This window comes from Solanum lycopersicum, chromosome 9 (assembly GCF_036512215.1).
Source record: "Solanum lycopersicum chromosome 9, SLM_r2.1".
Lineage (NCBI taxonomy): Eukaryota > Viridiplantae > Streptophyta > Magnoliopsida > Solanales > Solanaceae > Solanum > Solanum lycopersicum.
Genome location: NC_090808.1, coordinates 30,325,589 through 30,342,673, shown reverse-complemented (window position 1 = coordinate 30,342,673; position 17,085 = coordinate 30,325,589).

Genomic DNA, 17,085 nt, shown 5'->3' with positions numbered 1-17,085 from the left:
AGTATAATTCTATCAACCTAAAAAATATTTGTTTTCCTTTTTCTAATAATCGTCTATAACCAGATTGGCTCGGATTTTAGACATATACATCCTTAGTTAATATCAATGAGTTAAAAAAGTACTCTCATGAACTTGAACAGTTATAAAATCACCAATATAAATTTAAAGAAGTATTCTTCTCCAATTTGGATATAGAACACAAAATCATTTTTAGCATAAAAATGCTTATTAGCAAAAAATTCCAACACCCATTTTCTCACATTTTAGCTGCAAAATTCGTTCGAGAGATGACCACAAGAATTTATATTATCCTGCTTAGTGATTTTTACTTTGCAGGATTATCATATCTCCAAATCTCTTACTACATACACTAAGGTATATATGAAGAGTTTGGCACTCACAAATCTATTAAAATAAAATATAGACATATAATTGACGTACCTTATTAGCATGAACAATTGAAATGGAACACCAATTATGTAACATTACATCCGGTAAGATATTCTGTTTGCGAGATTTCGAAATTCTGAGTGTCAATTATTCACACTTGACAATATGCATGTTTGGCATTGAATCCATTTTCCTTTGTTATCTCTTCTATTCAGGTTAGCAAAAAAAAAAATAGAAACATGAAACAAACAGAAAATAAAATTCAAGTCCACAGAAATTACTGTTTTCTTAAAAAATTTAATTCACTCACTCTACCCGAGATTGCAAGTTAATTTCTCCTAAGATAAAACGGATTAACCTATTAGAGAAATAGTGGTACCTCAAACTTTACTAATTTCAACGAACTCAAGAACAACAATAAGAGCACACACAGACTCACTCAATCGACAATTTTGTTTTGAGAGAAAAATGTATGACTAGAGGAAAAAAAATTTGTGTTTGAAAAATGAAAAAAAACCTCTTATTTATAGTCATTTGCAGCAAGGAACTCATATATTCAAACCTGTTTTTACCAACACGTTGTGTCTTTTGGAAAAAGTAACCGTTACACACGAATTCCAAATAAATTCAGTTGCGTCAAATTAATTTTGTTATTTAACTAAGATTTTGAATTAATTTATAAGAGAAAGGAAATGACTTAAAAAGATTGATTAAATAAATTTTGTTAAAAAATATTATCAATCATCGACATTCTAAACCGAAGCCGAGCGAGGGATGACGATGGCGTGAGAGTGCTCCTTCTTCTTAATTTTTAAGAACTAAAGGATTTTTTCCTAATATAAGGACAACACTTCCCTTTCTTCTACCAATATGAAAGAAATGACTTTTCATTTATACTTTGCAATAACTGTTTTCCTTTCAAAATTGATTCGCTTACTTTTTATTTTCTCTTCTTATTTATTATTCACACCTTGCTAGACCAACGCCCTTTACAAGCAACTATTCAATTTCTACGAATTGATCAGCCACTCTTAAGTGCTCAACATTTTATTTTATTTTTCTCACTAGATTCTCCTCTAGATACCAAGCCCTTCTTGAACTCATTCACAAAATCATCAACCATATCATTAAAACTTAATAAATTCAAATTTTAGCCTCTTAAACACGCACAGTGCCAAAAAGTGTACAACAATGCAATGTGTAGCTAGTAACCAAACAAAATGGGGCTAATTTTCTGTAAGAATAAAGTATAAAAATATCCTTAAGATTGTTGTAAATCTTACGAAAAATACCTTCTTGACGAATACTTGTATTGAATTCACCATAGCTTATACTTCACTAAGAACTCTTATAAAACATTCTCGTAACTTGAGACATTTCGAAAGGCACTATCCTTAAAGATATTTCATCCAGTATGAGTATATCCCCCAGAATTCAACAACCTCTTCTAATATAAATTAGGAACCAGAAACTAACAAAGATTCAAATAACAAAGCTCAGCACACCAACAGAATATTAGGAAGAAGAAAAAGAATCACTCTATCTATTTTCTAGCATTTCTCTTTACAAGAACTTATCAGAAATATATAGCCAAGAATAAGAAGCTACTAAGTCTCAAAAAATACAATTAAACGTATAGAAATGAATGTCATCAAAAAGACTATTCATTTGGAAAATTGATTCGGAGAAATAATATTCTCATTATTTACTCATTCAAGAATGATTAGTTTAATGGAAACAAGCGTTATATTTGGATTAGGAGTAATTGTCAATCAAATGCAATTTATGGAGGGAAAATACTTAAAACATAAAATATTGTCTTCCATACACCATTAACCAAAAGTAGATTTCTGTAGCAGTGGAATAAAATCTCCACAAACTCGTCTGTCACAACATGTGCCACAAATGTTGCTACAGATGATTCATTTGTAGCAATATTTGTGACATGTTGCGACAGACAATTCATCTGTAGCAACATGTGACACAATGTAGCAACATATGCAGGTAATATACTAATAATAACTTACTGCATCAAAAGGAGGGTTAAAAGATTTGGAATATGCTTCTTTGATAGTTTTTGTTCTTGCCATCAACCATCCCATCTTCATTGGGGATGATCTCTCTTCTGCTGCAATTACTATGTGGGTCAAATAAGGAATGTCTTCAAATGCCCTGACCTGTAAAAAAGGAAAATCTGTCAATAATCAAATGTTGCTTAATATAATATAAAGAGATTAAAAACATTCAGATTTACCATGAAAGCCCATGGAAAACCAAACAAGTTACTGGTCTTTTCTCCTAAAGGCCTGAACATGTAGTCGACAGTTAGATAAAAGCTCTCATGACCCCATGGGTAGTTCTTAGAAGCTTCAATATCCTAACAAAAATTGACATACTTTAAAAGTATGTTGTTGCCCGGATCCTACGGAAAAAGAATATTATGTGTAAACCAAAGTAAGCACAATGACTCCTTGTGCTTCCTTGTTGTATTCTTCCATTCCAACAAACTTAATAAGTCAGAATTTTTAAAGTTTTTGTCAACAAGGGACATCAAGTCCTGCTCCTCAGTTGGCAGTGATGGTTGTCCTGCTTCTTCTACTTCTTTAACTATTATCTTTCGTGGTGGTTCTGTTTAACAATGTATTCAGGGATGGACTCAACAAGAGGATGAAAATTTAGCCCTGTAACTATGACAAATTCTCTTATGTTAAAGGAAATTGGCACGCCACAATAACTAATTAGAATCTCATCCTTCTTATTGGGATTTTCAAAAATGAACATTTTTTTCAAAAGTTCATACACGATGGTCATTTAAAAACTTGAATGTGGATAAATGGATAAATCAAGAAAATGACCAAAAAAACTATTTCTGAAAAAATCTTCCAATTGATTTATCTTGAGGATATCCCGAATTCGACGAAACATCTTCTCAGGACTGACCTAATGATGTTGTCACCATTAGCATCAGGCTGCAGATGCACAGGGAAAATGTCTGCATTAATGAATTTAATCTCATCATCACCACTAGAATTGAACTCTTCATGAAGTTCTTGTTATTCTTCATGAACTTCATTTATTTTTTCTTGTTGTGCCACAACTACTACTTCTGTATTTTCCCCTTCTTTTTCATTAACTTCATTTGTTTTACCTTGTTCCTCAACGTCTTGTTTTCCATCTTCTTCCTCCATTACTTGTATTTGTTCATATTCTTTTTGACAAAATTCTGCTTCTGCTTGAGAAGAAGAAACTTCTACAGTTGCAAGTTTTTCTAAAAGTGTAGCATTTTCGTTCCTCTTCCTATGAATTTTAGACCTAACCTTTTTCTGGATCTTTGTTTGGTCAAATGTATCAATATCAAGTTTTCTTTTGACATGAGCCATTATATTTGTATCTACAACCACAAAGATAAAATATTTGAAAGTCACACACATATGAGCTACAACCATAAGTCAAAACAGGGAAATAAGCAGATAAGCACATGCATTTCAAACCCTAATTAAATGTTACTTTACCTGAGAAGATATATATCAATGATAAAGTAGAAATTATGAGGACAACACCACCTTGCTGTAGAAGATGATCTGTGAAGGAATGACTAAGAGAAGAAGAGAAGAAGGAGAAGTTGGCAGTGTTGGGTATGTAGCAAGAATTGATGGGAAATAGAGGGAGGAGAGAAATTTGAAAAGTTTAGAACTTGAAAGGTTGGGAACTTGAAAAGTCCTCTAATGCTTTATTGAAAAAAGGCAATAGTCCCTCATCGGTAATGGAAATGAAAATAGGAGAGTTTAAATAAATAAACACTCCTATTAATTGTTAAAAGGGTTGGAAAGAGGGACCCCACTCGCGCCGTCGTCGTCGTCGCTCGCTCGCTTCGGCTTCGGCTTCGGCAAATGAACGATCGAGAGATAATTTTTTGGACAAAATTTATTTTAATTATTTATTAATTAATTTAAATGGCCAAAAATTATTTTCAATAAATTAGTTGATAACATAATTTAACCAAAATGTTTTCAACTCTTTAGTTAACCCGACCCGACTCGAATCCGCGCGAGTGACCCGTTTTAAATTCCGTTATATTTAAAATTTCCCGCCATGACTGTTCTGAAAGGTTGCAACTTTCAGGAACAGTCAATACCATTTGAAAGTTTGCAACCTTTCATTAATGGTCGTGTCAATTCTGAAAGGGTAGCAACCTTTCAGAATATATTATTCTTGCCTATAAATACCATTCAATCTTCAGAATATTTCCTAACGAATTTTCTGATCTTTCTTCTTCTTAGAAAACACATATATTTCTTCGTGTACTTTCCTGCTGTGGATTGTTTCGCTGACAGTAGAGTTTTTGATATCTATACTCTATTGATTAAGATCATTTTACCCTGGGAGGTTATATCCCAAATCAAACCTCGGATACTAGAGGGGAATAATTTCCTTAAGGGGACACTGTGAATTCAGTGGACTTGATTTTCTTCCTGAATTTTTCAAAAGAGTATTCCAGATTCTGGTAAGTTTTACAGATTAAATTATTTTTTACAAATAAATTTCTGTTCATCTTATTTACTGGTTCTAAAAATCTCAGTTACTTCGTGTTTCAGAATGATTTATTACAACCAGTAATTTCTGTTTTTCTTAACATAGATTGGCAACAATTTTAAGGAAATTATATAAATCTGTATTTCTGGTGGAGACAAAAATCTTTGTGATTTTATACTCCTTTATGTCTGCAATTATAATTTATTGCTTACTTATATTGTATCAATTTTGTTTATCAGAAATGGAAAACACTGGTGTTACAGTGGCTGTTGCTGCACCAACCCGAACTCTTGTATCACTAGCAGAGAAACCGGGTAAATTCACAGGTTTGAATTTCAAAGGATGGCAGCAACGAGTATTTTTCTGGCTTACCACTCTTGGTCTGCAGAAATTTACAAGTGAAGATACTCCAGTACCTGTTGATGATATGCCAGACAGGGAAAAATTTATGATTGTTGAAGCATGGAAACAGTTAGACTTCCTATGTAAAGGTTACATTTTGAGTGCTTTAGAGGATGACTTATATAATGTCTATAGTGCAATAACAACTTCAAAAGAGTTGTGGAATGCACTTGAGAAGAAATATAAGATAGAAGATGCATGCTTGAAAAAATTTGTGGTCGCAAAGTTTTTAGATTATAAAATGATAGGTAGTAAAACTGTTGGATCACAAGTGCAGGAACTTCAACTTATTCTCCATGATCTGATTGCTGAAGATATGGTAGTAAATGAAGCTTTTCAAGTAGCTGCAATGATCGAGAAGTTGCCTCCTTCGTGGAATGATTTCAAGAATTATCTAAAGCACAAGCGTTAAGAAATGAAGCTTGAAGATCTTGTGATTCGTCTCAAGATTGAGGAAGATAACAGAAATGCCGAAAAGAAGTCGTGTAAGAGTTCAACAATTATTGGAGTTAATATTGTTGAAGAAGCTCCTACCAATGACAAAAAGAGAAAGAAGTCCAACGGGCAGAAGTCAGAACAGGCCAAGAAGAAATTCAAAGGCAACTGTTATAATTGTGGCAAGGCTGGTCATAGATCTTCTGATTGTCATGCTCCAAGAAAGGACAAAAACAAAGGCAAAGGCAAAAGTCAAGCAAACATCATGGAAAAGATGGAAGATGCAGATGACTTGTGTGCAATGATATCAGAATGTAACTTAGTTGGAAATCCCAAGGAGTGGTTTCTCGACTCAGGTGCTACTAGACATATTTGCTCTGCAAAAGAAGCCTTTGCAACGTATACTCCTGCTGAGTACGATGAAGATTTATTCATGGGAAACACAGCAACAGCAAAAATTGCAGGAACTGGGAAAGTAATGTTGAAAATGAGATCCAGCAAAGTGTTGACTTTAAACAATGTTCTGCATGTCCCTACTATTAGGAAGAATTTAGTTTCTGCTGCACTACTCGTTAAGAACGGTTTAAGTGTGTCCTAGTTAGTGATAAAGTTGTAATAAGTAAGAATGAAATGTTTATAGGAAAGGGCTACCTCAATGAGGGTCTTTTCAAACTAAATGTAATGGTTATTGACAGTATTAATAAAAATTCTGCTTCTGTTTACTTATTGGAGTTAAGTGATTTATGGCATGCCCGTTTGGGACATGTAAATTACAAAGCCTTGCGAAAATTGGTTAATCTAGAAGTATTGCCTGATTTTAAATGCGATAAGTCGAAATGTGAAATTTGTGTGAAAAGTAAGTTTGTTAAACATCCTTACAAGTCTGTTGAAAGAAATTCTAAAACTTTAGACTTAATTCACACAGATATATGCGATATGAAGTCAACACCATCTCGTGGTGGGAAAAAGTATTTTATAAATTTTATTGATGACTGCACTCGATTTTGTTATGTATATTTGCTTAATAGTAAGGATGAAGCAATTGATGCATTTAAGCAATAAAAAAATGAAGTGGAAAACCAATTGAATCTAAAGATAAAAATGATTCGGAGTGATAGGGGTGGAGAATATGAATCTCCTTTTGCAGAGATATGTTTGGAATATGGTATTATTCATCAAACTACTGCACCTTATACACCACAGTCAAATGGTTTGGCAGAACGGAAGAACAGAACATTAAAGGAAATGATAAATGCCTTAATGATCAATTCTGGTTCACCGCGAAATCTTTGGGGGGAAGCCATCCTTACAGCTAATAAAATACTCAATAGAGTACCCCATCGAAAAACACAATCAATTCCATATGAGTTGTGGAAAGGAAGAAAACCCAACTTGAAATATTTCAAAGTGTGGGGGTGTTTAGCCAAGGTAGAGGTTCCTTTACCTAAGAGGGTTAAAATTGGACCCAAAACAATAGATTGTGTCTTTATTAGGTATGCTGTGAATAGTAAAGCCTGTCGATTTTTGGTTTACAAATCTGATAATCGTGAGATTCATGTTAATACGATAATTGAATCAGATAATGCAGAGTTTTTTGAAAACATTTATCCGTATAAAACTGAAAGTGAGTCAACAAGTGAAAAACCTAAACGACCACGAGAAAAATCAATGGAAAATATTCTAACTAGTGAGGAACCTAGGCGAAGTACTCGACAACGAAAATCTGTTTCTTTCGGACCAGATTTTGTAGCACTATTGCTTGAAAATGAGCCTCAAACATTTAAAGCAGCTATGTCTTCGTCAGAGTCAACTTATTGGAAAGAAGCAGTCAATAGTGAGATTGAATCAATTTTAAGCAATCACACTTGGGAATTGACTAATCTTCCTCCAGGATATAAACCTTTAGGATCAAAATGGATCTTTAAAAGGAAAATGAAACCTGATGGGACTATTGACAAATAAAAGGCTAGACTGGTAGTCAAAGAGTACAGACAAAAGGAAGGTCTGGACTACTTTCATATTCTCCAGTAACAAGGATAACATCAATTAGGATGTTAATAGCACTAGCAGCAGTGCATGATCTTAAAATCCACCAAATGGATGTAAAGACAGCCTTCTTAAATGGAGAGTTAGAGGAAGAAATTTACATGGAACAACCTGAAGGGTTTATAGTTCCTGGTAAAGAAAAGAAAGTGTGCAGACTTGTGAAGTCACTGTATGGACTCAAGCAAGCACCCAAACAATGGCATGCTAAATTTGATCAAATAATGTTGGCAAATGGATTCAAGATTAACGAATGTGATAAATGTGTTTACATTAAAAACGTTATGAATCATGAAGTCATTGTTTGTTTGTATGTTGATGACATGTTAATAATGAGTAAAGAAATTGACAATATAAATGCTACTAAGCTCATGTTATCCAGCAAGTTCGATATGAAAGACTTAGGAGTTGCTGATTTGATCTTAGGGGTCAGGATTATGAAAACTCCCCAGGGACTAGCATTATCTCAATCTCATTATATTGAAAAAGTATTGGATAAGTTCAATTACTTGAATTTCAATGTAGTCAAAACTCCAATTGATTTAAGTTGCACATTTAAAAAGAATGAAGGTCAAAGTGACTCTCAATTGGAATATGCCAGAGTGTTGGGAAGTTTGATGTATATTATGAATTGCACGCGACCAGATATAGCATGTGCTATTAGTAAACTGAGTCGGTACACTAGTAATCCGAATCAAACTCACTGGATGGCTATGAAACGTGTGTTGGGTTATCTAAATGGACACGACATTATGCTTTGCATTATAATAAATATCCTGCTGTGATTGAAGGATATAGTGATGCAAATTGGATCACCGGGTCAAATGATGTAAAATCCACGAGTGGTTTATGTATTCATACTTGGTGGAGGAGCTGTCTCTTGGAAATCTTCCAAACAGACATGTATTGCTCGCTCCACAATGGAATCTGAATTCATTGCTTTGGATAAGGCTGGTGAAGAAGTGGAATGGCTGCGGAATTTCCTAGAGGATATTCCATTCTGGCCCAAACCTGTTGGACCAATTTGTATACATTGCGATAGTCAAGCAGCAATAGGTAGGGCAGGGAGCGTTATGTACAACGGGAAGTCTCGTCATATACGATGTAGACATAACACCATAAGACAACTGCTCTCTAGTGGAATTATCAAAATTGACTATGTAAAGTCAAGCGATAATGTGTCAGATCCACTAACGAAAGGCCTAGTGAGAGAGGCAGTTGAAAGATCATCTAAGGGAATGGGTTTACGGCTTAGGACAAGTCAGCATGACGGTAACTCTATCTAGCAGACTGGAGATCCCAAGAGCTAGATTCAAGGAGAAAAACAAAGTTGTGGCTGACGGTTCGACATTGTCAATTAACCCAATCCATTCTCATGATGAAGACAATGTTCAGGAAAAGGTTAAGACTTTAAGGCTTGTTAATGAGGTAATAAAGCTTAAAGTTTTTAATGATTTGCTAAGTTTGGTAGATTTGACCAAATAGTGTATCTACGAGATGACACGATTAAAAATCACCTATGTGAGTGTGAAGTGGAAGCCGCTTCAAAAAGAATTTTATGTCAAAAGCCTATTCTCTATACACTCATGAAACCAGGAGGTGTTCATGGCTGAAACGAACACAACCGTAAGAATCATAAACAGTAAAGGGTTAATTGTGTGACATATGGTTGTCTAGGTATACACCAAAGTTCGACGGTTCAAAGATATCACATCTACCGATTGACCGAGTATATCCGACATATATTCACTACGGAAAGTCCAAGGGGAAACCTACTTATCCAGATACAATTAATCCTTGCTTGTAAAGTACACAATTGTCCGTGCATTCCTATGTTATAACTATTCCCCATCAATGTGGGGGATTGTTGGGTATGTAGCAAGAATTGATGGGAAATAGAGGGAAGGAGAGGAATTTGAAAAGTTTAGAACTTGAAAGGTTGGGAACTTGAAAAGTCCTCTAATGCTTTATTGAAAAAAGGCAATAGTCCCTCATCGGTAATGGAAATGAAAATAGGAGAGTTTAAATAAATAAACACTCCTATTAATTGTTAAAAGGGTTGGAAAGAGGGACCCCCCTCGCGCCGTCGTCATCGTCGCTCGCTCGCTTCAGCTTCGGCTTCGGCTTCGGCTTTGGCTTTGGCTTTGGTTTTGGCTTTGGCAAATGATCGATCGAGAGATAATTTTTTGGACAAAATTATTTTAATTATTTATTAATTAATCTAAATGGCCAAAAATTATTTGAAATAAATTATTTGATAACAGAATTTAATCAAAATATTTTCAACTCTTTAGTTAATCCGACCCGACACGGATCCGCGCGAGTGATAAATTCCATTATATTCAAAATTTCCCGCCATGACTGTTCTGAAAGGTTGCAACTTTCAGGAACAGTCAATACCATTTGAAAGTTTGCAACCTTTCATTAATGGTCGTGTCAATTCTGAAAGGGTAGCAACCTTTCAGAATATATTATTCTTGCCTATAAATATCATTCAGTCTTCAGAATATTTCCTAACGAATTTTCTGATCTTCCTTCTTCTTAAAAAACACATATATTTCTTCGTGTACTTTCCTGTTGTGGATTGATTCGCTGACAGTAGATTTTTTGGTATCTATACTCTACTGATTAAGATCATTTTACCCTGGGAGGTTATATCCCAAATCAAACCTCGGATACTAGAGGAGAATAATTTCCTTAAGGGGACACTGTGAATTCAGTGGACTTGATTTTCTTCCTGAATTTTTCAAAAGAGTACTCCAGATTCTGGTAAGTTTTAAAGATTAAATTACTTTTTACAAATAAATTTTTGTTCATCTTATTTACTGGTTCTAAAAATCTCAGTTACTTCGTGTTTCTAAATGATTTATTACAACCAGTAATTTCTGTTTTTCTTAACACAGATTGGCAATAGGCAGTAGAGAAGAAATAAATATATTTTGTGGAATACGAAACGACATATATAGATGAGAGAGGAGAGAGGAGAGAGGAAAAATGAAAATTAAAATCGTTTAATTTATCTTTATTTTGACAATTCAAATTGTTACATATGTTGCTACATATATAATATCTCTTGCTACGTATATACTAACTGTTGCAACATATAATTTTTTCGTGTTTATTACTAAATAAATTACATATATAAAAGAGAAATTAGTATAAATAAATAAATATTGTGGGATACGAAACGACATTTACAGAAGAGAGGAGAGAGGAGAGAGGAAACATGAAAATACAGTCGTTTGATTTTTTTCTTATTTTGACAATTCAAATTGTGGACATATGTTGCTGCATATATACTATCTGTTGCTACATATATACGAAATATTGCAACATATAATTTTATCATGTTTATTACTACCGAAATTATATTTTAATTAACACTTCACCAATTATTTTATACAACTTATCAACAAAAAGGTAATTCACGATTATATGATATACATAACCACTTATCTAATCAACGGTTGTAAACTTAACATTTTCATCGATCTTAGATTTTTTTTTAGTTCTACGCATCTCTGGGTCTTCATTATTACTAACGTAACCATTTCGAGCCTTTACAATCCCATAATTCCATAGGAGTGAAACATATCTTAAGTGAAGGGTGTTATCATTAATTTCACATGATGGTACTTGTAATCCATCACTCAAATACTCAGCGTATGCAGCAACAAAAATTTCACAATCTCTGCATGGTATATCATCAATCAGAAAATATAATAACATCACATTTCGATAGTCGTAAGACAAAATAATATTGTGATACTTACAGACTACTGTTTTTTTGTGGGGCAATACCAGTAACATGACTGACTTCAAATGGGTGAGATTTGTTTTTCCTTGGTAACATTTAAGAACTGACCAGTTGGTTCGCTCATTTTGCTCAAAAAATTACTCAACCCAAGGTAGTTTAGGCAACATTGTAGCCATCTTTTCAATCTAGGAGGATAGATTTCTATTAGACCTATTTGAGGATATGGAATCATACACTTTTATGCACCGTTCCTTCAATGCAACGACTGCCAAGACCCAATGAATTCCCCGTTACTATTTAAAGGGACATAAACATCATCTGTCAAGTGCCAAAACAATCCAGAAGGTATAACATACCCTTTCATTATTTCAATGATTTTATCCTTATATTCACTAGAATTGTCAATGTTTGTTTTAAAAAAATAACTAGTGGTGGTATATTGATATGAGGACTGAATCTTTTGCTTAAACTTCTTACGCAAATAGTAAAATATTACATCCACATACTTCACACATGCATCAAACAAGTGTATCAATTTAATTGTATATATTCATGTACTAAACAGTACATATAAAAGTGAGCATAAATTTACCTCATCATTCCAGCACCTACTGGGTTGAGACATTACATGAACTAGTCCTTATTCATTGGAAATGCATCTACTAAATCAAATTCAAGTTTTGATCAATTGGCTAAATAATGATCCTCCTTGTTTCCTCTACAATTGTGTAATCATTATAAATCAATATATATTGGACAACAAGAAGAAATTCTAATAATAGTTGAACGGCTTTACTTGCTTTACTTTACTTACTTTTTTGCATGATGCTTGTAAAGACCCTCTTTTATCCATTGCGAGAAGGATGACATTAGTTCAGTTGCACCCTCGCCGTCAATGTTAAAATCTTCAAATGGATATTGTCGCTTCACATCACAATTGACAACTTTGACTTTCTTCCCTTTCTTTTTGGCTTTCGCTTTTTCTTTATGTTATCCTTCTCCTTCTCCTTCTCCTTCTCCATCTCCATCTCCTTTGCCTTCTTTTTCTTCTGCTTCTACTTCTCCTGTTTCACCTTTTTCTTCTTCTCCTGTCTTGCCTTCTTCTCCTTCTCCTTCTCTTCATTTGCCTTCTTCTCCCTCTCCTTCTCCTCCTTTGCCTTCTTCTACTTCTCCTCCTTTGCATTATTCTCCTTTTCATTCTCCTCCTTTGCCTTCTTCTCCTTTTATTTCTTCTCAATAATCATAGAAAGTATTTGAAAAATAGATTTTTTTAACCTCCTACATTTCAAAGGCTGTTAAGTCTTCTTGGATCTTCGCACATCAATAGTATGAGACATTTTCTTAAAAATATCAGTGAGTTTTTTAAAACGACTAATAAAATAATCATGTTGCTACTCACATTCTTCGCATAGACAAAAAGAGCATTTTATGTTAGAAGATTGAGTTGTTGTCATGGATGAAGCTTTTTTTATCATTTTCATCTATAAGGTAAATAAAAAAATATTGAGATTTTACAATTCATTATAAAATAATAATAGAAGTATGTTGCAACCGATGGATAGTCTGTTGCGATAAACTAACATTATGTTGCCACATATGTACCAGTTGTTGCGTAACATATCCATCTTATGTAGCAACAAATGCATCATATGTTGATACATCTATACAAATTATTGCAACATTTGAATCTTATGTGGCAGCAGATAACCAACATATCCATTTTACGATTCATAATAAAATAATATTAGCAGTATGTTGTAACCGATGGATAGTCTGTTGCGATAAAATTAACATTATGTTGCCACATATGTACCTGCTGTTGCGCAACATATACATCTTATATAGCGTCAGATGCATCATATGTTGACACATTTGTACAAATTATTGCAACATTAATTGAATCATATGTGACAACATATGACCAACATATCACTAAAATGTGGCAACATACGCTAAAATCATATCAACAAAATGGCCAAAAAAAAAAAAAACAGCAACAAAAAATGACTTTTCACTGAACGATAAGATTACAGATACATTTCCTCAAAATAAGGATTTTTTGAGTTGGCTAATTTCTTTCAAAAATGATAAATAATACACACCATTAAGTCGATTATTCAGTTTTTTACACCTACATAATTTTTTATTGTTCATTAATCCAAAAAAAAAACTTCAAAAATTGTAAAGTATTTCAAAAAATAACTTACCCAATTCTAGTCGAACACGATTACAGATCAGAAAGATGAGAGAGTAATGGAGGACTAAAGAGGAAGAGTAACGACTGCAGAGGAAGAGTAACGACGAATTTCTGAATTTCTAAGGTAGAAGTGAAGAAAAGAAGAGAGAGAAGAGAGGAGGGAAGATGAAAATATTTTTCTTTTTAAATAATTTGGATTGAATTATAAAAGTGTTCTTTTTGTATTTTATAAAAGATTATAAAGTTTTGAAAATGTTAATTTGGTCTCATAATTAGTTAATTACGTTTTAAAGAAGATTTGATCGACTCTTGGTCAATCTGTTACCAAAAACAAAAACGAGACTTATTTGACACCTTTCGCTTAATTTTCTCAACTTTATTCATTCTTGTAAGCTAATCATTTATCCAATAAAATGACTCGAAACAAATATTACTAGCTATCTTTTCTATAGTTTTTTTCATTTACAATAACAACACATAAATAAAAATAAAGAGATTGCATTTAATTTTACATTGTTTTGCAAAAAAAAAAAAAGAGTTGTTACTGCATTTAAGTTTTTTAATATATCATATAAATTGGAAAAAAAATGTCAAAAAGATTGAGAAAAAAAGATAAATGTCATTTCTTGCTTTAAAGGCATTCCACAACATCTTTCATATATCTGATACATGATGATGATATGATATCCTTAGTGGTGGCAAATGGGCGGATTGAAAATGGGTTAACATAAAATGGATAATATTTAATTTTTTCATATTTGATATGGGTTAAAATTGATTGGGTAATAAATGAGTTGGATAAAATACTAGTTTATCTATATTTATCCATATTTTCATGAATAAATAGTACTTACTTAAAAATTCGATAAGAAGAAAATATTTTAGTCTTTTTTTAGATGAAAAATGTTGAAAATGCTTCATTTAGTTTTATTGTATCATAAAAATAAAATAAAAAATCCTATAATTTTTCAATATAAAATAAATTTATGTAATAACAAGATCAATGTTAATGAATATTTGCATTTTAGGACAAAAACATGCTTAATGCATTTTAAGCAATGTCAATACTTATACATGATTTTGCTTAGTTTATACATATAAAATTATAATTAAAAAAGAAATGTACATTTAAAATATCAATTTTTGGAGGGTCAAAGACTTCATCTTTTTAATTATAGAAAAAGAATAATTAGTTATATAGAATAACATAAAAAGAAGGGAAAATACCCAAGTACCCCCTCAACCTATGCCCGAAACCCCAGAGACACACTTATACTATACTAAGGTCCTATTACCCCCCTGAACTTGTTTTATATGTAATTTTCTACCCCTTTTTAGCCTACGTGGCACTACTTCGAAAAAAAGTCAACCATCATTGGGCCACAAGATAGTGCCACGTAAGCTAAAAAGGGGTAAAAATTATTAATAAAATAAGTTCAAGGGGGTAATAGGACCTTAGTATAGTATGAGTGTGTCTCTGAGATTTCAGGCATAGGTTGAGGGGGTACTTGGGCATTATCCCTAAAAAGAAAGAAAAGTTACACTATTTTTTAGTGATATCATAAGTTTTTTTGAGTAAATAAAGTCATAAACTTAACTCATTTGGATAATCCATATGCTACCCGTAATCTACACATATTTACCTAAATTGTTATGGCTTCATATCCATATTTTATCCATTTAAAAACAACTCAGCCAACCTATCAAAATATGAATGGATCGCGGATTATCAAAATATGGACTCATTTTGTCGATAATAGCTTCAGGCGTGTCTTTTCTAAAAAGTGAATATAAGATTTTGAAGCTAAACATGTCATTTTAAAAAAGGAAAAAGGGTCAATATGCCCTTAAAATTTTCAAAAAGATCTAGATATACCATCCATTTAAACTTTGGCGCACTCATGCCCGCGCCGTTCAACTTTTGGCCCAAATATGCCCTTATGGGCGTTAGTTGGTATATTGGACATATACTCATTTTTCATTACTTTAAATGTCACATGAAATTTTCATGTCATTTTGACCTTACCACATGACATTTATGTGAAAATGAGAAGGGATTCATACACATAAACACCTAATCCGATCCATAAATCAACCCCTCTTTTAAATAAACTACCCCACACGTTTTTAATAATTTTGTTTAGTTTTCTATTTTTTCGGTAAATCTAAAAAATGAGTAATTGATTATAAAAATAGGAAAAATATGATAAGAAAAAAATAAAAACTAACGCCAAAAATTCACAAATAAATATAGTAACCATAAATCCAACAATTTCAATATTTTTTTTATTTTTCGATAATATCGAAAAGGAATAATTGATTAATAAAAAATATGAAGAAAAAAAATGAGTGCCAGAAGTTCATAAATAATATACTAACCTCTAATTCTACAAAAAAAAATATTTTTTTCGCAAATCCCGAAAATGTTTGATTAATTAAAAAAAAGGAAAAATATAAAATTACGACAAAAAATTCACAAATAAATATAGTAACCTTATATTCAATAATTTCAACAATTCATTTTATTTTATATTTTTTTCAATAAATCTCGAAAATGAGTAATTGATTAATCAAAAATAGAAAAATATGAATAAACTATAAAATTAACGCCAAAAAATCACAAATAAATATAGTAACCTTAAATTCAATAGTTTCAACATTTATTTTTTATTTTATATTTTTTCATATGTTCCTTTTTTTTATTAATCAGTTATTCTTTTTTGGAAATGATCAAATATATAAAATTAAACAAATTTGTTGAAATTGTTGAATTTAAGGTCACTATATTTATTTTGTGAATTTTTGGCGTAAATTTCATATTTTTCCTATTTTTAATAATAAATTACTTATTTTTGATATTTTCCCAAAACAATTAAGATTGAAAAAATGTTGAATTTTTTAATTTAAGGTTATTATATTTATTTATGAATTTTTAGAGTTAATTTTATATTTTTTCATATTTTTTATTAGTCAATTACTCATTTTCAGGATTTATCAAAAAAAATACAAACTTAAAAAAGTGTTAAAATTGTTGAATTTAAGTTTACTATATTTATTTGTGAATTGTTGGAGGTAATTTTATATATTTTTTCTATTTTTATTGATCAGCTATTCATTTTTGGAATTTATCGAAAAAATAAAAATTAAATAAAGTTGTTAAAAATGGGTCGGATAGTTTATTTAAAAGTGGGTTGATTCATTTGTAGATTAGGTGTTTTTATGTGTCACATAATTGATCTCTTTCCATTTTCATATAAATGACATATGATAAGATCAAAATGACATGACAATTCTATGTAGCATTTAAAGAAATAAAAAATGAGTTGAA